The sequence below is a fragment of the Marmota marmota genome, unplaced genomic scaffold (genome assembly GCF_001458135.2).
Source record: "Marmota marmota marmota unplaced genomic scaffold, marMar, whole genome shotgun sequence".
In the NCBI taxonomy this organism is placed as follows: Eukaryota; Metazoa; Chordata; class Mammalia; order Rodentia; family Sciuridae; genus Marmota; species Marmota marmota.
The window spans coordinates 88,534,702-88,559,236 of NW_026000026.1; the positions used below are offsets into that span (position 1 = coordinate 88,534,702).

The window sequence follows — 24,535 nt, forward strand, 5'->3', positions numbered from 1 at the left end:
CCAACAAGCTGGGTGACACCCCGCAGAAGGCAGTTGGAGAGTTAAAGAGCTGTGAAGAACTGCTCAAATGGATTCTGGTTCTGATGAAATAAAAGGACCCTCACCTCACAGTAGACATGGAACTTCAGCTGTCAAGACTTGACACTATTAGGAGAGGAGTCATCAAAAAAGGGAGACCCTCAAAAAAGGCAATGAAAAAAAAAATAGCTGTTTCCTACGGATTTTAAATTTCTTCATGCTCTCATAATCATTACCGTAGGTCAACTCGAGCAGATTTTTCTCTCAAGATAACATATAAGAAAATGAAATCCATTTCAAATCACGCAATAAGCAAGGACAAAAAGTCTTTTGCAAAACAACTAGCTAACCAAGCACTCAGATTCAGAGCTCAGAGGAGTAGCCACAGCTCCCCTTCTAAAAAACACTTCAGATGCAGGGCATCTAAGGGGACACGGTGTCTGCAGTAGTGAGAGATGACACAGTTACCTATCAACAGCAATTCTAGAATGAATTCCCAGACTTAAGGGCATCTGGAAAGCAAGGTACAGTTAGAGTTTCTTAGAGATACAGTGCTCTGGAAGACCATGGTACAGTTGAGTGTTTTCAAATAAAATCAACAATGGGACCATCTAGTAGCCACTGAGGTGTCCCCAGAGCATCCTGGGAAATTATGTCTCTTACCCTTGCTATTTTGTCTTCCACACTTTGCTTTTCCAGATATACACACTGAGAGTCAGTCTCACAAAGAGACTTTCTGGTTACATTTAGTCCCTAAACTTAGTGGTCATTCATATTAATATAGCATAGTACTTCTATTCTGGAGGGCCACAGAGCTTAGGGATGACAGTTTTGGGGGGAGTTTTTTGTTTGTTTTTTTGTTTTTGTTCATTTTTTTACTATCACCCGTCATTTTAAAAGAGTTGGATTTTTTTCTGCTTTTCTTAAACTCATTCTTCTTCGCCCCCAACCTTTCCACTAACCCCCACAAATAAAAAACAAACTTAATCTAATAAAGACAATCATTTGAGAAGTTATGGCTTTGTAAACACACTGGAAGGAACACAGCTGATAATCAATTTAGCCTGAGAAGAATGAAGAGCTTCCTGGATTATATTACATGTAAAGCTAATGACTTCTTTAAATTCCAACTTGGTGGATAATGACAGAGAACAGAAACATTTATGTGGTTGATACATCTGCTATGTGAGCAACCTAAAGACAGGCATCACGCTTAGATTAGATTACACTGTAGTTGTTTTGGTGTGTGTGTGTGTGTGTGTGTGTGTTTTAGGAAGTCACTTAATATTCAAAATCTCAACTCAGCCTGCTGTTGACAGCTAATGCAACATTGAACAATGTTCCCTAAATGCCAATTATTGACCATTAATGGAATAGAAAATGTTGAGGACCATCTTCCCCCACCCCCATCCCTGTCTCACTCTCTTCCAAAAACAAACCTTCTATAAGGGACCACCTGTGGACAGTAATATGAAGCATTTTCAAAGTACCACATCATCCTCTTCAGTACTTCTAGTGGATGTCCTCAATAGCAAGTATTACTAGCATTCAGAGGTCGAGGGGCCTAACTTACTAGCTTACTTGAAAACAATGCACTCACCCATTTTGAAATGAGTGTAAATGTATTTCTTCCTACAGTTCTGTTTCAGCAATAATCTCCTTAACTAAGTATATCGTGACCCCAAGGAAACCCACAGTTTTTGCCTGCCTGATGTAAACTGTTTCTTGTCTTGAAGAAAAAGTAAATGCCTATTTGTTGGTAAATGTCATGTGATGCAGAATCTGACAGGAGGTTTTGTTTCCCTGGCTTCAGCTAATATTGATATTATAATGTTTCTCATGAAACTAACAAAATTCCCAGGCACCTACTTAAATCTTGTAACTGCATACCTAGAGTTGAAGAAAGTCATTCGTTCTGGATGCAGCTTTTGGATAGTGCCAAAAAACAAAAGGAATTTAAGGAGATCAACTAATGCCAAGACCAAGAGTTGTTTTGTTTTTATTATCTTTCAAAAGATTTAAAATGAGCAGGAAAATATCAAAAATCATGTACAAAGTATTTCAACAGTCTTTTCAGGACCTATGTTAAATGTTTTAAAAATCAGAAATTTTATTCATTCAAGTAGTGAGAACGAAGGTAAGAGCATTACATTTAGATGAAGGAAAAGATTCATTCTGAAAAAGAAAACAATTGAATGCAGCAAACTTTTGCTGAAAATTGTGTCATTTATTCTGAAAGAACATGAACAACATTTAAATATGTGCTCCACTTTCCTAAGAATGTAAAAAAAAAAAAAAAAAAAAAGATCCTTCAGAGGTAAGAGAAGAAACATACAGGACACTGGGTAGGGTAAAGTCTGCAATGGAAAATCCTCAGAATCGTAGAATGTATGTATTTGACATATTTTTTAGAAAGCCTGAACCAGCATTGCTGAAAAGAGTATAAATTGGTACAAACACTGGAAAACATTTTGACAATATCTAAATTTGATAACACTTATATCCTATAATTTAGGAATTTTATTTCTAGAAAATTACCCCAGTGAAACTCTGATGCATGTGCTTAAGGAGGCAAGTTCAAGGACATTCACAGCAGCATTATTGTAATTGCAAACAGTTAGAAATAATAGAAATATTCATCATCAGAAGAATAAATAAGTTGTCTTATTCATTCAAAAGCATTTGTATGAAACATTCGAAATTAATGCACTAGACCTGCTTGTATTAAGACCCAATTGAGAGTTGGGGATTTAGCTTGGTGGTAAAATACTTATCCAGCATACACAAACTCCTGGGTTCAATCCCCAACACCACAAAAACAAACAAACAAACAAAAATCCAGCTGATACAGATAATATTGATTGAGAAAAATCAAGGTGAGGATCATTATCATATCATTTATTAAAATTTCAAAATATATAAAATAACACTATAGTATATTTTATAGTAGCATATATTTTAATAAATATGGTGCTGGGAATAGAACACAGTACCTAGCACAAGCTGAGCATGTACTCTACCACTGAGCTATGCCCCACAACTTGCATTCAACTGTTTTCTTTTTCATAATGAATCTTTTCCTTCGTCTAAATGTAATGTTCTTACCTTCGTTCTCACTACTTGAATGAATAAAATTTCTTACCTTTTAAACATTTTACATAGGTACTGAAAAGGCTATTGAAATACTCTGTACATGATTTTTTATATTTTCCTGCTTATTTTAAATCTTTTGGGGAAAAAAAGTACTTTGTACTTTTCTGATTTTTTTTTTGTCAAAGAAATAATAAGCAAAAAGAAAATCTATCCCTTTATTTCTTTGTACTTTAGTTTTGTATGCACTGTTAAAATGGAGACACTATGTTACCCAAGGTTAAAAACTCTTGTTATCCTCCTGGGAAAATATTTGTAATATGTATCACTACATTATCAGCCTCTGATTTCTTTGTGATTGCTGTTGCTGTTATTTTAAACTACTGCTTCTGGTCTGTACTTTCTCTTTTATCTTGTATCAATGGGAGTAGAAAGATAAGTAAGGGGGAGAGGTAATTCTTACCTCTGGGGGGATTTTAACAGTTTTCAATCCAATAATAGCTATCAAGGCACCACACACGTGGTTTAAATAATGATCACACAAATGCTCACTCCTTATAAACCACGTGTGGCACTGACTGGAAACCACCATTAGAAAGGCGTTGTATTACAATACTGTATATCAGAAAACACTCTCCCATGATCATATTTTCCCAGAGCAAAACTCTACTTTAAATGAAAGAGCAAGAGTGAGATATACACCGGCATTGTATATTTCAACAATAGCTTGTGAGTGGCTTGCCCACAGCTTTTTATGAATGCTAACCCCTCACATTAACAATAATAACAATAATAATTAAATGTAAGCCAGAAACTGATTTGAGCTTATTTTAACATTAATAGCAAAAAACTACCTTCCACATGATAAGAATTTGTGTACCTTGGTGACCTGAACAAACAGTTTCTCCAAAGCAAGATTTACATATGAGTGGCTCTCAGGCTAAATTCAAGTCATAGACACTTTCTTTTTCTTGTAGTGTTTTAAATATTTTTTAAAATTTTCCCAATTAGATTTCTAATTTCTCTTAAAAAATTAAAAGGTGAATCCCCAATCTCATCATCATGCACTGAGCTGAGAAAGCAAGGGCTTCATGGTTAGATTGGGTACATGATTTTCCAGTTCTCCATAGTTCCTGCTGCTCCATGTTCTTATATGCCACTTTCTATGTGTATTTACTTACCTGCTTGACCTTATTAAGCATTTACACTGATAACCACAGCTATAAAGGAATGACAACTACCACTGAAAATCAGTCTGTTATAGCTGGGAGCACTGTCACAGAAAACTGTATGAAGCAAGAGCCTGGAAGAACTGTTCGTCACTCCTGCATTGCCAAGGAGCCTTCACCTGACCCTGGGACCAAGCTTTTAGTTCTGTAGTTTTGCAGGGAAGGAGAGAGCAGTGTCTCTCCCACCTCCCCATTTTTACCAGCACAGACTTCCAACAATCTTTAAAGCAAAGGATCCCTTTTCACTCGAAGATTTAAATGTAATTCCACTATAAAAACCAGAAAGTTTCCTTGGTTAAAGAATGAGTAGGTAGCAGAAGCACCACACTAGCTCAATTAACACCAACGTTGCTCTCTGAGATAGTTCCTGGGACATCTCTAGGTCCTGTGGTAATCCAGGGGAGCCTGTGTGGAAATCAGAGGGTTCCCTCCAGTAGATGAGGCCTCCTTGAAGATTTCAGTCACCAATTCTTCTGCTAGAACACTGAGTACCGCGGCTAAATTTAGAGCCCGGGAAAATCAGATCTGGAAGGGAACCCAGTGGCTGTTCCAACCTGATCATACATAAGGATATGAGGTCTCTCAGTTCATGACTTAGGCAAAGTAAAATTACTAGTCGGCAACAGACCCAGGCTTCCTCCCATGTGTCCACATCTCCCTGCCCAGCTGGAGTGCACGGAGGCTTCCCTCACATCCTTTAATTCTCTCAATGCCCTAACAAGATGCAATGGCCTCAAACAAAAACAAACTGAATTGTAACTCAATTTGCTCCTCCCAGCGCCTGGTTCCCTGAATTTTGTCATAGCAAGGACAGAATGCAGATCCAAAGGGTTATATGTAAAAGGGTTAGCTAATTTTTTCAGGGAGTAGGAGACATTTCAGTCTCCCTCTCCTTGTTTCCAACCCTGGCATGTTTCGTTGCCAAGGCTAGGGACACCAGCATTGGTTTTGTGCTGAAGGAGTTCAAGTCTCCTTCACTTTTTGCCACCCAGAGGAGGTGAAGGAGTATATTTTATGCCGAAGCATCTAATGCAGGACCCAGCAAGTGGCAGGAAGGTAATCCGTGCTGAAGTGAACTGAATTCAACCCTCACAATAATCAACAGCTTCATAAAGATCTTGGATTTTATTCAAAATTAGAGAAGAAATGACCACTAAATGCAATAAAACCTGATTCTAAGTATAACAATGAGGGTCAGGAAAAAATTACATTCTCCTTTAAGTCAGCCTCTTTCAAGTTTATGAAATAGAAAGATGATGATTAAACATGTAATGAATTTACCAGAAAGTGCTCAGAAATGGTCACTGAGAGTTTTCCAGCTTACACCTGTGAGTTCAGAACTGTTTTTTGTTTAAAATATTTTCACAGGACATAGAGGATCCAGGGAAGAATAGATTTAAAAGATAGTTTCTAAGATCTCCTCCTCCTGTTCGCCACATGGTGCCTTTATACAGCCTCAGCTTTCTGTAAAATTCAGAAAATTAGGGGTTCAATAGTTCAGGGTACTCACAATTTGAGAAACTCAAATGAAGAGTACAGTGTTTACCACGGTGAATAAAACTGTTTTACTATGAGATTCCTCTGTATGTCAAACTTTTGACTCTGAAAAGTTAATAATTAGAATACTTTTATTGGAAAATAGATGATTTCACTTTCAGCAGTATGGTCATTAGAGAACTTAAGTATTACTGGTGAAAACACGAAATAGAAGCCATCCTAATAGGGGTGACAACGGTGGGGGGGCAAAGTACAGAGGCAAGGAGTGTGCATATGAGTGTCAGTTCCAGTGCCTGTGAGTGAGAGCTGTGGCTCCATCATGAGGTGGTGATGTGACTTTGGAAAGTTCTCTAAATTTTCCAGAAAGCTGAGATATTCTCTTTATAAATGGATGCTAAATATGCTCCCTACCTCAAAAAACTGATATAAAATCAAATAAGCAAGTAATGTTGGAGAGTTAAAGCCCTGCTGGGCACCAAGAATTACCAAAAGAACATTAGTTACCCTTTGGCCAGCACTATTATTAGATGAAAAATGTCAACCTAGGCAAAATTTACTAACCTGTTCGTAGACACTGGCCACAATACTTGTGTGGCATATGCAAATACATTACTGCTGAGTTTATTGGACCATAAGCTCATTGAGGGTAGAAACACATTTTAATCATTTTTAGATTTTAACCATACACACCTTACACAGGACTTTACAGCAGGAAATCAACTCTTGTTGAAAGAAAAAGAGGGAAATTAAAAAAAAAAAACCAGTTGTTCATATTTTTATCTCCTAGATAAGTCTATTTTAAAAACAAAACAAAAATGCTGTATTAAGGTAAATACTGTCTAGAAAACAGTAAAGATGGAAATCTTCAATTCCACATTTTCCATTCCTAAATTTAATCCATTTAAAGTTTAACATGGTGTTCCTTGTCATCCAAAGACACAGGCACCCACTACACTTTGAAGAATATTCTTGGAACATACTGGAAGCTAACAGGTATTTATCATTGAGTGCTTTAATTAGTTGTTGCTTCAAGGGACCAATACACTTGCCATTGAGCATCCCCTATATGGGAATTCTTGACCACTTAAACTGCTGGCATTTTGATAAAAGAAAACCCAAGCATATATCTCTATGCGGACCCTCAACATATTCAGGATAGCGGAGCTGTCTGAGCAACCATATGGACCTGAACAAGGAGCAGAACCTGTGTGCGGGTTTCAGCCTGGATCCTTAGATGCACAGGGATTTGGCAGAGCTTCTGTGTGAAGAGGAAAACAGCAAGACCACACCACTGTGGCCTCCTAGCCTCCTTGTTTTTAAACTTTCAAATGAGCTAAATTAAGTCTTGAGACATCACAAAGTAACATGGGTTGAGCATTCCTAATCCCCCAATCCAAAATCCACACTCTGAAACTTTTTATGAAACCACTGAAAACACTTAAAGATTTCAGAGCATTCTGGATTTCAGATGTTTAGAATAGGAATGTTCACCTAGTAAAACCTATGCAAATAATCCCGAATCTGAAACACGTATTAACTCAAGCATTTCGGATAAGGGAAACTCAACCTGTACTTTCAAAATGAGAAACAGCATCTGCCTCCACCTTGGCGGGAAGGAAGAACAGCAGTTAATCACCAGGTCATACATTCCTGTGGCATTTGAGTTTCTAAAATACTTTCACAGGCTAATGTGATCCTTATCTGTGACCTAAGGGGGAGGCCAAGAGTATGGTCCCATTTTACAGAAAGGAAAGCTTGGGCTGAGAAAGGTGAAATGACTTGCCCACAGCCGTACAGTTGGTAATGGCCACCGTCTTGTTGCTTTCTGCTCACATCCCATTTGTCCTCTCAGGGAGAAACAGTAGAGTTTTTTCTTTAAAAGCATCAAAAATTTTCCAAATGAGGGTCATAAAAATGTTCATAATGATTAATAGTGTCATTTATCAAACAAATTCCTATTTTCAGAGCAAATGTCAATTTAGTGAGAATTACTTAATCTGTTAGTAAAATTTACACAACAAGTAACCGTGCAATGGATAAAGACATAAATTTCCAGTTCCATGTAAAGTCACTCTCCTTGCCTTGGCAATATGCCATAGTGGCCAGAAACATCAAAAAAAAAAAAAATGGGCAAGGCACAAGTCATTGGATAAAGATGCATAATTTAGTATAAAAGCTTCTTCATTAAAGCAAATACTGGCTAGTGCGTCCACATTATTTGTGTTTGGTTTTTAAACTTTTCTCAAATACATAATATTTTTTTTCCATTTTGATCAACTCTCTCTCCTGATTAATATATTAATAAGAATTAACTTATTTCATTGTTTCCAATAAGAAAACCCTTTCCTCTGACTTGGTTTTGGAATATTTTGGAATGTCTGAAATCCCAAGATTCTAAAACCGGTCTTCAAAGGTCAAGGAATAAATGCCCCATAAAATAAATGAGTAATGATTATATACACCGTTGCTGTATTTTCAGTAATGCTGATATAAAGCTATATACTGTACTTTGTCAATTCACATTCATCAAGTTCCAGAAATATTAGAAAATCATTACAGGTTTATGTTGAGTTTGCAGATAATACTAACATATAAGTCAAGACTGAAATATGGTAATCAGAAAAACAGTTGAAAAGTGTCAATAAACTGTAAAACACCCGTGGTGGTGTTGGCGAGGCCTTCATCAGAGAGCCAGCCATGTGAAGAGATGGAAATGGGTGTTTTGGTCACACTGGGGGTCAGTTGCTGCTAAGTGTCAGGTTAGCAGAGGAGAGGCGGTCACTCTGAGGATTACGACACAGGGACTCAGGAGCTCCTGAGAACCGTGGAGCATTTGGTGAATCCCACTTATCTCAGAGGACGCTGGCGGCCGTCGCTACCAAGCCTGCCATCCGTCAATCTTCAGTCCTCTTCAGACATCTTCTGTCTGTTGATCAGAGGAGGACTTTGGGGAATCAGGCTTCCATTATCAGGATTTTGTCTGTGATCTGAACTAAGCCACTGAACCTTTAACTTTTCACTTGGCAGAAGCATCTATGCTGGAAAAGTCCTGACAGTTCATTCATTTTGCTCCATCCTGGAGCCAGCTGATGTCTGACTGGTGAGACCCGCCCTCTTTGATGTTGTACTCTTTTGAGAGTGTCCTGCTGTGAAAAAAATTTTATCCGTCCAAATTAAAGAGAAATATTTCTGCGTCCAGCTGTTAGCTGTGACATGTTTGCCATTTTTCAGGGCACTGGCTTGGTGCCATCCACAAGCTCTGCTGCAAACCTATCTTTTTTCCCTCCTCCGTCGCAACAATAATATCCACAGTGCACAACCATCTCCAGTGTCCACACAACAGCAACTCTAAAAAGGAAAATGCTGGTAATCCTCCATTGCTAAGAAAAACCTTGGAAATATTTGCATATAACAATTTCTTTCCTTCTTTTTTTTTCAGTATCAGCATTAAAATAGTCCACAAATGTAAAATTCTTTGACACAATCCATCCATTTAAAAACTGTTTAATCCAGTTGGGTTTTTGGGGTATGTTTTTGCAGTGCTGGGGATATAACCCAGGCCCTCTAGTCAAGCACTCTACCACTAAGCTACGTCCCCAGCCCTTAAATCCAGTTTTTAGAAAAATGCAGTTTTAATCAAAGCAACCAACAAATCCCGACCTCTGTTAAATATATTTACAAATGAAATGAATTTGGATCTTGAAAACACTTGATCTGTATACACTGAATTCACATTTAAAAATGGACAGCTATTCAATAGAGAAAGCTCTGCATAAATGAAGAAAAACTCTCATGAAAGCTTGAGTAAACATTTAGATCCAAGTAATCAAGAAAACCTCTATCTTCTTATACTTATTAAGTGCCATTTAGGGGCTTATAAAAATTGCTGCCACTAATTGTGTGTATTGTAAACATAGAGCAGCTTTCATTATGACCACGTTTTTCTCATATCCTGAGATGACTGCGTAAAACACCCACTTCCAGCTTCCCTCCCACCCTGGCCTTGCTTCATCCTGTCTCTCATTTTCACTTTTGCTGAGATGGAAAAGGATCAGTGAACAAGATCTCAGTACTTGGCATCAGGGAATCCGGTCTTGCGACTGATCTCAGGCAGACTAGAAAACATGAACAGCTACTTGCCATCGTTTCTCCCACCAGTAAAAGGCAGATTTTGAAAAAATAAATAAATAACCAAAAAATGCTATGTGTGAAAAGATAGCTATTTTGAAGAATAAACCACAGAGAAATCTGAATTCATATCCTCCTCCACTTGGAAAAATAAAGCCTTAATTTTCTACCAAACTGGAAAGGGGACCATTATTTTGTTAACATAATCCACAATACAAGTGTGAACTGATGGGATTCACACATCACCTGTAATAGCACCCAAACAGTTCTGCACTTAACTATAAAATCACACCTCAACATTCATGCACACTCAGCAAGCACACTTGAAATCTCCATATGGCTCATGCAACACATCCCATGGACTACTCTTTAATCCTTCACTGGAAACCTTTGGTTTATGTATTCCAGTAAGATCACTGTATAGACCTGGTGAAAACTTACTGATTTTACATCTTGGCAATCATAGATACTGAAGAACATGATTTCAAGGAGTAGCTTGGACCAAAGCCTAAGTGCAAATTGCTACATTAGACAGCAACAGTATTAAACACTTACAAATACTAAGAGGGGTGTTTGTAAAGAGAATGCCCCTAAAATATCATAGACTATGTCTATATTTGTGTAGACACACACATGCCATGCCCTAGAGCTCACCCCTCTTTTTAGTAAGAATTTTCTGAAGAAGCAGAAGGTTTGTCCCAATGAAGTAATGGTTTCCTATGGTTTTATTTCATTTCAGAATAGTCTACGGCTATATTTCTTTGCTGAAATGTGTCTCTCTTTAAATTATTGTGTTTTTTCTAGGTCTATGATATTCTTTTCCTAACGACACCAATAAATAAAGATTGTTAGACACATTTTATTAAGGGGAAAGTGACCATCTGAGGAGGATAGAAAACATTTTCAGATCCTAAATAATTTGGGAGGCATTTTTTGCAACAGGTCGGGACTGTGTTGAATGTGCTCTCAATTCCCAATTTTCATCTTCCAGTTCTGGACCTGGGACAATGGCAGAAAGCAAGCCAACACTCAGGTGTAGGGCACTCAGGAAACTGAGAGTGTGAGAGCCACAACTGGCCTGAATCTGGGCCCCAGGGAGACTCCTCGAAAGTTGCTGTCACCCTGAGGTAACTTGCTCAGGGGAAAAACTTCATGAAATTCCAAGTTTGTCCTGGGGTAGGACAGGAAGAGACATGAGAATGGAATGAGACGGATTTTGTCATCTCTGGACCATTTTTCTTGAAGGAACAGTTGTACAGTTGCAAAGAGGACTAAACAAATACATTTGTTTGCCACCAGTCTCTTTCCCACCAAATCCAGGAAGTGATGAACCAAGGATAGAAGGTGATGGCAGTAATGGCGAGTCCCACATTAGACCTCTGACCAGCCAGATAACATTATTTCAACAAACATTTGGTAAGCAACTACTATGCACCAGCTGTTATACTTGCTCTAGGGCATTAAAAACCCAAGATCATTCTCTGCCCTCAAATCATTTGCAATGCACTGGGAGAGAGATGCATAAAACAGACCATAAACCTTTATTCTGGCACCAAAATACATAGACTTTCCATCTAATTTTTGGACATTTGTTTTTTAGAATAGGGTTTGTAGATGTGGAAAGAGTAATCTTTTATAATTTTGAGACAAGGACATCAGGACTTAAACTGTGAAGGCAGCACTAAACAATCATTTGATTAAAATCTGCCAAACAATCACCTCAATGAGGACAAAGACAAAATCCATCTACTTTTTCAGGGTATCACCAATTATTTACAGAGCTCTTAGCACTCTGTAGTGCAGGTGTTCAAGAAATGTCTTTTGCTTTGTTTGTTGTTTAGATGGATAGATATATAGATGGATAGATTGTTATTTGGATAGGTAGCTGGATGGATGGGTGGACATCAGGTGGGTATGATGAAAGGATAGGATGCCTTGTGATTTACCCAAGCAGTAAGGGCTGCTCTTCTTCTCTTTGGATGGGCCAACACAGCTAAGGCAGAGTTGCATATTCAACTAGGAGAATTTCAAGAGATACAATGTTGTTTTTAAAAGATAAATTTTATTACCAGAAAAAAAGTTAACATGTCCTTTAAAAATGCCCAAGAGTCTCTGCTGAGACCATCTGGATGGAAACCAGTTCACAGAGGGACCAAATGATGCTCAGAGTCCCAGTGTGTACCTGATGTCTCCAAATGTCAGTTCTTCCCAATCCAATCCCCAAACCATCCATGATGAGGCTTACTGTTACCATTCCTTTCTTCTCTTTCAGGGACTCTTTTCATCCCTCCATCATACTTCCCTGCCTTTCTTCTGGGCCCAGTGCTTCCTCTCTTAAGGATCCTGATGGGTGTGATTTATACCTAGCTGTGAACACAGGTCAAGGTGCTACTCCTGAGAGGAATATTCTCATTTGGAGCTTTATCTTTAAGTGAAGCTTGAAAGGGGGCAATGACCTCTTAAAGGAATTCAAAGACCATAGTAAGGGCTGATGCCATCCATCATCAGGGTTCTTATAGAGATCCAGAGGAAGGCTGCTGAGTGTGTTGCTGCAGCCCCAGGACTACAGAACAGGCTCCCTGTGGAGAGAAGAGTGGGTGCCCATGGAGAAGCTATGGGATTACAGTAACAAGGCAACCCCCGTTCTTCAAAAGGGCTTTCTACAGCTCCTTTCCAGGGAGTGGCAGTAGGGCCATGCAACCCTGCTCTTTTACAGAGCCTCAAATGAAGACCTTTGGTGTCATTTCCAAATGAGGTTATACATACAATCACAGAGACAGACGGACGGACCTGAAGGAAGAGCCATGCAATTCTCTACCTGGGTCCTATGCCTGGACCACACTGCCTGTAGTGAACCACAAATTAACATTTTTATAAATCCTGTAATTAACTTATGAATAGCACAATTATCTGTTTCTGGTATTAAAGGCATTAAGTTGTTAAAGGTAAACATTTAAAGTATACCACTGTTTTTGTAACCCTGTTTTGGCATTTTTTTTTTCATTTTTCAATATATCAAGGGCCTTAAAAAATGGAAGTGGCCCAGGCCTCTAAACAGCCTGCTTTAGGTTTGTTAATAAAGCTCCTTTCACACTGTTGGGCCAGAGGCCTGGCAAGTGTGCCACCAAAACTGAGGCCCTGTGCCTTCTTACAGAGAGACAACCCTGTATTTCTGGATAGGCATTCAAGTCCATGAGGTGTGATTCCCTGGGAATCCAACCAAGACATTCAGTAAACCTGAAGGTCTAAGGACAGGTTTGCCAATCCTTTGGTCAGCAGAGGTTATGACTAATGTCAAGCCCCAAAGAAAAGCAACCACCTAATTACCATACTGCTATAGAACCAGCTTCCTAACACAACTTAGGATTCCCTTCTTTCCACAGGAAGCTCCAGTAGGCTAAAAGGAAGGAATGAAATGGAATCTCTTATACTGTGGTCCACATGAGGCAAGTCAGCAAACACCTCGACATTGCAAGAAAATGGTGAATGCGTGTGCATCTGAGAATCTTCTGGGGAGAAAGTTTCATGGTTCTTATTAGATTTTCAAAGGGGGTTTGTGCACACACATACATGTTATAAATTACTGCCAAATCCATGCTTTCTGTGGGTGATTTGGAATTCTTGGGGTGTTTTATATATTTTGGGGAGATTTTCTTCACAAGTTGACATATTTCTTTGGTCTCTGAAATATCTGATCTCTTTTCTCCTCCTTCTCCTCCTCCTCCTCCTTTCCAGAGCTAGATAGGCTGGATTTCCATGTCCCTTTCACTGGACTTCATTGTGTATTTAACTGCAATTGTATTTTGACATATTATGTTTTGATGTCTCTGACCACATTTTCAGGACTACTAGAGATACAAACTAGAGTGGAATCTTTTGGTTGGTTTATTTCATAAGACAGATATTTTTAGGTTAGAAATCATGTAAGCAGGCCAGATTACACTGGGAGGGCTCAATGTTTCAGCTTTATGAATACTTAACACTGCCTATTGCTAGATTTAATGAATCAATGGTTATTAATACAGCAAACTTTCAATTTGATAAAACCCTCTGATACCACCATTTTTTAAACTAAAAATAAACATATGATCACATTAGTCTACCCAAGAGAATGGATTGCTTTGTAAGCTATAATTTTTTAATAAGTTAGAACTGTATGTCTTCCGATGGCTTGTGTCCTTATATTTCACAGTAAATTAGTTGGTTAGATGAGTTACAGATTAGTGATCCTAAACTCTAATTCTGACTCGAGCAGTACTAAATTTGTGACCTACTGAGTCACTTAATATAACTCTCAATGTCTTCCAAAGTGAAGCATGAACATTGAATTGGGTGATGTTGGGGATCCTTCAGCCCATCTTCAAAGACTCCAAAGAAGTTGATGACCATGAAAAGGTATCTTAAGGGCTGGAGTTGTGGCTCAGTGGTAGAGCACTTGCCTAGCATGTACAAGGCACTGGGTTTGATTCTTAGCACTACATAAAAAAATAAAACAAATAAAAAATGCTTTTTTAAAAAGGTATCTTAAATGTAAGTACTCAACTGATGGAACCCAGAAGGATAAAAGTCATATGCAGTCATTTTAATATATAAAAAATTTTCAATGCCCAATAGTGGGGAGATAGGATAACATAATCATATGTGATATAATCTTTTATTAGAGTTATATACACTTAGATATAATTTATACCTTCCAAACTGCACAGTACAACTAGCTCAAGAATAAACCCTTGAAAAATTATATTAAAAATTCCATATTATTGAAAGTGAATTAAATTATACAAACATGTAATCTATAAACTGAGAAAAGGAGGTGTGGTAGTAGAGTAGATCAGACAGCCTGGGTCTAAATCTTGGATTCAATAACTATAAGCTGTGTCATTCCATTAACTTATCTGTAAAATGAGGAAGATCTTAATATCAACTTCAAAGGATTTCTGTGATGATGAAATGATATAATCCATATGTATGCCAAACACATAGTAAGTGCTCAATAAGCAACACCATTATTATTGGTTTTTACTGATGGGTTACTATTTTTCCCTTCCCAAATAAATTTCCTTCTATTTTCTTTTTTGGTACCGGGATTGAACTCAAGGGCACTCAACCAATGAGCCATATCCTCAGCCCCATTTTGTTTTTATTTAGAGACAGGGTCTCACTGAGTTACTTAGCACCTTGCTTTTGCTGAGGCTGGCTTTGAATTCGCAATCCTCCTGCCTCAATCTCCCAAGCCGCTGGGATTGGAGGTGCGCACCACCACACCCAGCAATTTCCTTCTATTTTAATGTTGCTGAAAAACTAGATAAAAATAAGGACAGAAGAAACTAACACAAGATTTTGGATCCCTGAGTTTCGTGTGTTGCGTAGGATTGGGCAGAGCAGGAATCAATCTTCATCGTGTGAATTAGATAAATTACTTAATTTCTCCAAGCTCATTTTCTTATATGCAGAAAAAAAATAATAACTATATATGGTGTGCAAGGATTAAAAGAAATATGGCATATAAAGGGCCAAGAACTGTGTATGACACACCACCACAAAAGGGAATTCCTAGAAAATAAAAAATATTTTTTCTGTAGTTCAATGACCCCCTAATTGTAAATACTTTCACAGACCATAACAAATTCTAATAATTGTATAATGAATTAAAAATAAAAATTTCAACATATTAAATGAATTTAAAAATATAAATGAATTTAAAAATTTATAAATGTAAATGAATTTTAAAATGCCAAGATATTAAATGATGTCTAAAACATTCATTGAGGTGCATACATACTTGAAATTAGATTTCCAAATAATCTCAAATTTATCTTATTGGACCACACATATTTCTTCTTTTTTTTAAAGAGAGAGAGAGAGAGAGTGTGTATGTGTGTGTGTGTGTGTGTGTGTGAGAGAGAGAGAGAGATAGAGAGAGAATTTTTTAATATTTATTATTTATTTTTTAGTTATCAGTGGACACAACATCTTTGTTTGTATGTGGTGCTGAGAATCAAACCCGGGCCGCACACATGCCAGGCGAGCATGCTACCGCTTGAGCCACATCCCCAGCCCAAACATATTCTTTTTAAGTTAAAATAATAATTTAGGGCTGGGGTTGTGGCTCAGCAGTAGAGTGCTTGCCTAGCACGTGCAAGGTCCTGGTTTCGATCCTCAGCACCACATAAAATAAATAAAATAAAGGTATTGTGTTAAGCTACAACTAAAAAATAAATATTTATAATAATAATAATAATAATAATAATAGTAATAATTTAATGGGGGAAAATAATATTACACATCCTCATAATTATCAAAACTTGATATATTTATTTTACACAACAAGTTAAAACTTGGGATATAATTACTCGAATTTTATATCCAAGGAAGTAGAGTTGTAATAAGCTTCACAGAATTCATATTTTTCTCTGGTTTTTGTAATAACTATCAGAATTCATTTAAAAATTTTTTATTTTTAAACATAAAATTTTATTTCACTTAGAATCTGAGGTTCAGTTTAAAAGTGGACGTCTGATTAAAAAAAGCTCATAAACAAATTTAGAAACAAGAGTAACTATAATTACTTATTTAAAAATTAACACCTTACCTTCTCTTGATCAGTAAACCATTTACAAATTCAAGTCTCAGGAAAAGTAAATATGTATAAAAATTCCATGTAGCAGAGGTAAGGCCAAATGCAAAGATTCTATTTAATTCATAATACCCATTGCTCAGACCTTTACTTTGCAACAATTCCATCAAAAAGCAAAAGTAACAGCCTTACCAGCCATTTTTTAATTAGGTAAAATTTTTTATTCCTTAGACACCTTTGCATTCCTTCTGCAATAAACTAGATACATGTCAAATTCTAAATGGTATAATTAAAACTCAACAAATCTTCCATTTAAATTGAAAAATTTTGTCCTGCTGAGAAGCTGCATAAATCTTGACTAGTTGTACATTTTTCCTTTCAAGGATGTAATGTAACCATCACAGCTGTTACATCATGTAAATAAATTTCAAAGATGGTATTAATATAAAACTATATCACATAACCCTAAAAATTTAATATAGCTGCTATGGTAATAACCAGATCATTTTTCCAAACAAATATATATTCCATCATGTCATTTTGAACTTTTTCTGACCTGTGTGTGTGTGTGTGTGTGTGTGTGAAGGAAGAAAACTACAATTGAGACCAAATGTTTTAGGGAAGAAAATACAGGCAAGCTGATTTGGCCAAGTACAGACAATTTCAGATTCAAGATGTTGTTCTATCTTAAAACTTAGCCCACTTTTTTCCTAAGCCACAGTAATTATGATATTATTTAGGAAGTCTATGGGCTTACAATAGTGTTTAGAATGTTTTTTAATAGATTAATATAAATTATGACTACCAGTTACACAGTTTCTTTTTTAAAATATCAAATTCAGGGTTCACTGCCATGGGAAATAAGGGCTACAATTGTATCAGCAAATTTTCATAAATAAATGATAAAAAGATTCCCAGTAGTCCCCCCTAATCCATTGGAGATATTTTCCAATACCCCAGTCATTGCCTGAAACTGAGGAGAGCTCTGCATCCCATACTCTGGAACCCAACTACTATGTAAAACTATAAAGCTTTAATAATACATATATATCATGTATTTTCTATATGTTTATACATATATAAAGTTTAATTTATAAATTGGGCACAGTAAGATATTAAAAACACTAACTAATAATAAAAGAGTCATAACAATATCCTCTAATAAAAACTATGTGAATGTGTGAATTTGCTTGCTCACTCTTGCTTGCTCACGCCCTCTCCCTCGCTCTCTGTCTCTCTCAAAATACCTTGTTCTATTGTGTACACTGGATTCAGTACTATACGCAGTTGCCTGTGGGTAGCTGAAAGCATGGGTTGGGGGGTCTAGTCTATATCAAATGGAGGTTATCCCTGCCGTCTCTTTTTTTGCCACCATTCTACCACTTCCAGGTTGTCCCCCACATCGCCCAGCCCATTCCTCTTGCTCTTCTCTCTTATTCAGTTCAACCTCTTCTTTGTTCCAGAATCTCTGACTTGTTTCAACTCAGCTTAGCAATAAACCCAAAGTTCTCAATCCCCATATTTTAGATAATGACTGGATTGGTCAATGAAATCAAAACCATAAATGCAGTGATCCTGTAGAAAGTAAGTCACCAGGGTCCAGCACAGCCTGTACACAGTGGTGAAGCCTGTATCCTTAAGGACTGGCTCAGCATACATCAGGAAAGAAATCACTCTCCAAAGACATGTTCAAGAATGGCTGAAGAGTCTATGGACCACACCATCCACATCCTCTCTGGCTTATCATGCCAAACTTCACACAATCACATGTGCTTGTACACACACATACACGCAACTATGAAGACAAAACAAAAAGATGCAAGACCTAACTTTGACTAAATACCTGCTAAAATTATGAGCTGTGCCCCTTCTGAATGTTCCCATGAAAATCAGTTCATGGATTTCCTAAAAAAGGACATACTCCTTACACAGAATCCAAGAGATTCCCTATTATACTTTCAAGTTCACTTCATCCAGGTTAGATCTAGTTTGAGGGATAATACACTTTTCTTCTTTCTTATTCATCTAAGAATTGTGAATTTACTATTAAAATTTTCATTTCTTAAAAACAATGACAATACTTTGAAGGGGGTTTGGAAAGAATAATGTTTAACAAGGGTGTGAAGGACCATCATCATTTCTCTCCACCAGAGCAGCTGACATTTCCAATATCTTCCTTCTGTGCCTTCAGAAACAGACAGCAAACAACACAACAAAACCAAACACTTGTTACCTAATGTGCCCAAATATTGAACATTCTCTAATTATGTGTTTTGCTTTAAGAAAATGTAATATGTAAAAATCCAGGCTTACAACAGAGAAAAAGGAGTAATTTTTGCTTGACAAAAATCTTTACTAGTGTTCCTTAAAATATGGAAAAAGTAGGACTCAAATAAAATAAGTTCAAATTATAACATTTCAAAAAATATTGCTACTGTGTGAAATAGGAATTACCTGTGTGTACCCAGAGATAAAGAGAAGAAGTAATGTAAGCACTTAACAATCTTTGCTGAAAGCAGATGGGTAAATGCCCATTGAGTGTGATAAGATAACCTGCTATCAGACCCATTCCTGACATTTTGTTTTTATATCTGCCTTTTCCTCCTAAGTATGTTTCACACTTCCTTCAGTTGGTACAATTGCCAGTGGCTACTGCTTTCTTTTTAGGATTCCAGAACAGTGTGTCATATCATTTACCAATATTCATTCACATACTTATTTTTCAAAAAAGAATTATTTGAACAGGAAAAACTCCTCAGGCCTAAGAAGTTTCTTATCTTAGGGCACAAAATCACAAATTAAAAGAAATTGTACATCATAGAAACCCAATGGACTATATGAATTTGTCAGGATGAACCCAACTACTATGTATAACTATAAAGCTCTAATAAGAATTTTATCTCTAAAGAGAAAAAAAAAAAAGAAACCCAGTGGGTTGTTTTATTATTGTGGTCCAGGTTGGTATCTGAAAGGGAGTGAAACCAGAGTAGGCAGGACTTTCCTCATCTCAATATCTGCATTCATGGTTTTTGCTGTCTCTATACTACCTGGACCATTACATACTTAATATTATTCTTAAAATGACTTTAAATCAATTTGTTCATGGTATTCAGCCTCACCTTAAGCAATAATATTTATAAAGTTATGAGTTTGGTATACCATATATATTCTTTTTTAATTAATTATTTTAATTAGGTATATATGACAGCAGAATGCATTTTGACTCACTGTACACAATTGCAGCACAACTTTTCATTTCTCTGGTTGTACACAATGAAGCGTTGCACCATATGTGCAGTCATACATGTACCTAGGGTAATGATGTCTGTCTCATTCCACCATCTTTCCTGCTCCCATGCCCGCCTCCTCACCCCTCCCTCCCTTTTGCCCCATCAGAGTTCCTCCATTTTCCGCATGAACCCCCATTGTGGATCAGCAGCCACTTATCAGAGAGAACATTCAGCCTTTGGTTTTTTGGGGATTGGCTTACTTGGCTTAGCAAGATATTCTCCAACTCCATCCACTGCAAATGCCATAATTCTATTCTCTTTTAATGCTGAGTAATATTCCATTGTGTATGTATGCCACAGTTTCTTTATCCATTCATCTGTTGAAGGGTTTTTCTGCATGCCACCTAAAATTATTTTGAATCCAACAATGTGCCACTTTTTGAGAAATGCTGGCCTAAGAACAAGGACACTGCACTGACTTCCAAGGCCGGCTCTGCCCTAGCTATGTGTGCTACAGAGTGGATAATATTAAGCTCTATGGATCTCCTGGTTTGCTCATCAATAAATAAAGTGCCAGGGAAACTCAAAAGTCTCTAAATTCTACAATTCAATGATCTTAAGACTCCAAGAATGATTTGTACAGTCACCTTGCACAGCAAACCAAAGCAAAATCAGGCCCAGATCTCAGGATTCTGACTTCCAATTTAGTGCTCCTATTTATTATTCCCTAACCTGTCACACTTGTGACTGTAGGAGTGATATAGAAATAGGCATATTGGGAAATGACAGCAAGCACAGATATGGTCCTTACTCTCATGCCAGGGACCATTCCAAGGATGCACCATATAGTATCTCACTTCATCCTCAGAGCCATCCATTATCCTCTTTCACAGATAGGAAACAGACATGAGGAGGATTATGTTGCCAAGACCACAAGGTTAGGAAAAGATGGAGCTGGGAATGAAAGGAACTTGCCTGCAGAGGGTGGGCTTTTGCCACCAAACCACATTGCAAATTTGGGGTGCCTCTCAGCTGCTGAAACTGCCATGCACTCATAGCTGGCATAACTGTAAGACATGAGGGAGCAGTGATGGGGGAGAGGGGGAAACATGGGGAAAAAAATCCTGTGGAATGTGAATGACAGTTTGAAAATGATATGGAGGGGCTGGAGTTTTGGCTCAATGGTAGAGTGCTTGCCTAGCACGTGCAAGGCCCTGGGTTCGATCCTCAGCACCACATAAAAATAAAATAAAGATATTGTGTCCAACTACAACTAAAAAGCAAAAAAAATTAAAAAAAAGAAATGATAAGGAAACTGAGTAGAAATATACTACAATGTATTAATTTGCCTAAATTCAGCATAAATAAAATCAACAACATTAAACCTTTTCTAGCACTAAGAGCAGAAAAAAGTCAAATGATATGAACAATATTATATTTCCAGCTTTTGGCCTCAAAGAAAGAGGATTAAAAAAATTTTTTAAGAAAAATTGTGGCTGGGTATAGTGGCTCATGTCTGTAATCCCAGCAACTCAGGAGGCTGAGGCAGAATTGCAGAATTTGAGGCCAGCATCAGTAACTTATTGATGTCCTGAGCAATTAAGTGAGATCCTGTCTCAAAACAAAAAACAAACAAACAAAAAGGACTGGGATGTGACTCAGTGATAAAGGATCTCTGAGTTCAATCCCCAGTACCAAACAAAACAAAACAAAAATGGAAAAATTGTAGCCAAAAGTTTTCAAAATGAAGTCAAACATGCTAAATATATGCATAGTCTCTTTGACTGGCTACCTAAACAATTTCTAATTAGTTTATTTTTTTCTTTTTATATTTTCATTCTTTCTACCAAAGAAAAGGAAATAATAACAATTAGAAACACTTTAACTGGCCTCTTGGGTATCTGATGCTCTGTAAATTAGTCTATTGTGCGAATAACAGCATATATCTCATTGCAATTCTTGGCCAACATGAACCCAATAAATGCATTAAAATGGCCAGGCAGAAATAAAATAAAGTGGTGTATGGGTCACCATGTAACATGCCAAAGAACACATTCAAACTGTAGTCTTATGATCATAGTCTTAAAAGTCATAAATAGAATGACTTTCAACAGAGGATAAATGTCTGTCTTCAGAGTGAAATGGGGCTAGAAATGTAATCTTCCCCCAAACCCTAACAAGAAATATGTTCACTTTCCCTTCAAAAAGGCCTCTCTGAAAAACCCTCACACATCCAGCAGAATAGTAAGAATTGACCTAACAAGAGAGTTTCATTTTTACTATAAGAAAGATTTTAGACCATCTGAAAATGTCATTTTAATACTTTAATTTCCTTTACTTTAGTGAGAGTGAAAAAGTAATAATTTTTTTAAATATCCCAAGGCAATGTGACAGTTAACAAAACAAACGAATGAAATGTTAAAATAATTATGTTGAACTCAGCTGTCCAAGTGGATTGGTCTGGTTATTTTAATATTTGTGTATCATGGATAAATATGTGTGTAGGGGGGGTATTTGTATGAATAGATTCTTAGGAATTTAGAAATTCATCCAAAATTCAGCAGTTTTAGATGACTTAATGAGTTTGATAATGGGATACAGAAATTTTAATTCTTAAATCATTTGTTTTATTTCAAAGCAGTCAGGGTTGATTAATCAGCTTTAGTAATAGTTTAGGGCTTAGATGTAGTTCCTGGGGCTCTGGGCGAGGGAGTTGTAGGGGGTGGGGTTGGTGTAATGATGCCTCACCAACTTCCCATCTGCGGCAACCATTAATGGACCCACTTTAAAGTTTTGCTAAACCACAGGTCTTAATAGGAAGCTGAGCTGCAGCCCTTGGACAAGTGCATAGAGTGGAGCCACCTTGGAGAAACTGCTCCATTCACTCATGCAGCCAGAGATGCCTTTCTGTTTTGGTTTGTTGTACTTTTGTTTGGGGGGCACAAGTTTAGCTTTTTCAGTGTGGCAAATTTCATAAGTTCCACATTGCCTTGAAGACTTCCCATGACCCATTCTGTCTGAGCTGCTGATTTCTAAACCTGCACCTTAGAGAATGAGTATCGGTTGTAAATGAAGCAAAGGTAGCTTCATTCATGCTCATGTGACAATATTTGGTACTCATGTAAGACTACTGTTTTCAAAATACTTTTCACATATTTTATCTCACTATGCTTCTAGCCTGTGTAAGCCATCTAAGAATTGCTACTTCTGGGGTAATCATGATCTTTTAAGTCAAGACAATCATACAGATTATTTGTTTTCAGCAAAAGTTTTTAACTACTTAAGGTATTAGTGAGTTTTCTTTAAAGAACACTTCTCTTCTTTTTATGGGTTATTTGGATAAGATCTGGTTGTCTTATTGCCTGTGGAGGCAATCACTGTAGGTTAAGTGCCCCTACATTGCAATGTAATTAGCTTCTTAAAACACTGATGTCTTGCGTAACATTCTACTGCACATCTCTGCCTGTGGAGCAGTAACTTGAGATGAGCCAGTTTATTGAAACGGACTCAAAGTATTAATTCCTATGAGCTAAACCACAAACTGTTTAGCAGAAATCCTAGCTGAAAATGGTAGGGAGATATGAGCTTAATAATTTTCTGTTTATAGTCATCCTGGCTTAATTTCATTTAATTAATCCATTTTCTGACAAACACATGAAAAATTCAGTTCCTTTTAAAAATCCTTTCAAAAAGGATGTGGCTCAGTTTTGGAGTACTTTCCTAGTGTGGACAAGACCCTGGGTTCAATCCCTCTACCCGACCCCCACTACCCCCACACAGTAAAAAATGAACCAACAAAATTACATTTAAATATGCTCATAAATTAGCTTTTGTGTGTGTTCATGTAATTCTTTTTAAATATATTTTTTAGTTGTCAGTGGACATTTATTGATTTATTTATTTATATGTGGTGCTGAGAATTGATCCCAGTGCCTCACACATGCTAGGCAAGGGCTGGCTCTACCACTGAGCTACAATCCCAGCCCCACTACTGTAATTTAAAACACAAAAACTTAGATGCTTTCTAAATATATGGAGGGGATCTAACATCTAAACCTATGTTCTTATATCAATTCATAGCTGGTTAACAGACTATAATATTCCTTCACATTAGAGGAAGTTTCATTTTTTACACTGAATTTAACTTGTGCTACTTTTACTCCATTTCTTCTAGATGCTAATTTGAAGCAATAACATAAACATCTCTACTGAAAATCTTAACCAACTTTGAGTTCATCTACATTCTTTTTAGTTTTTGAGCTAAACTATCCAATAACTGAGTCTATTACAATTGTTAAGAAGAGGAGAACAAGGAATCCAAATGCAGTAGTAAAATCATGCCAGAAGAATAGTAAGTAAATCCTACATTCATTTTCAGATACATTTTGAGTTTTTACTGGGGGAAAAAGTACAACTTGGCTAACAATTAGAAAAAGATATTTAGTATAAGGACAAAGTGACTTTGAGTTTGTTGGAACTATTTACATAGAAATAACCCAAAGTTTATAAACTGATCCTTAACTGGTTTGATTAAAAGAGGGTAATTAATAAATGACAAGACAGAATGAAAAGTTCATGTGGCATTTGATAAACCACCCAAGAAGTTAAATCAGTGCTTTTCTGTTTAATTTCACTATTTGTTTTTCCATTTGAGCTGCCAATTTTCTAACATGCTACAGGGGATAGAGGAGACTTTTCCTTTTCTTTTTTACTTTATTTATTTTTCTTTTTTTTATTGATAAACATCACAGATTTTTTTGTCTCAA

The 24,535-nt window shown here is 36.9% G+C and overlaps 1 protein-coding gene across 1 annotated transcript in view; it reads right to left on the bottom strand.

Annotated features, from left to right (window-relative positions):
• The window catches only part of Prdm6 (PR/SET domain 6), a 104,864-nt gene that overhangs the window by 39,246 nt on the left and 41,083 nt on the right, over positions 1–24,535 (bottom strand). The window lies entirely within an intron of this gene.